Source organism: Penaeus monodon, chromosome 21, assembly GCF_015228065.2.
Source record: "Penaeus monodon isolate SGIC_2016 chromosome 21, NSTDA_Pmon_1, whole genome shotgun sequence".
In the NCBI taxonomy this organism is placed as follows: domain Eukaryota; kingdom Metazoa; phylum Arthropoda; class Malacostraca; order Decapoda; family Penaeidae; genus Penaeus; species Penaeus monodon.
This window is the reverse complement of record NC_051406.1, coordinates 39933734-39933953: the sequence shown is the minus strand read 5'-3', so window position 1 is coordinate 39933953 and position 220 is coordinate 39933734.

Here is a 220-nt window from a genome sequence, read left to right as displayed (position 1 = left end):
AAGAAAGAGCGAGGCGAGCGCCGTGATCCGCCACCCGGGACCGTGTCGCCGCTAACGTATGGTCGGGTCATGAGGAATTTCTCAATAATGGCGTCGTGGCGCGCGGGGGCAGCGCTCCCTCGGGAAAGCTCCTGGAGGGAACCCGGGCGAGGCGCGCCGAATGGGGAGTCGTAACAAGGCTCAAACTACCCAATTATAGTCAAAATACCAATCCATGTGC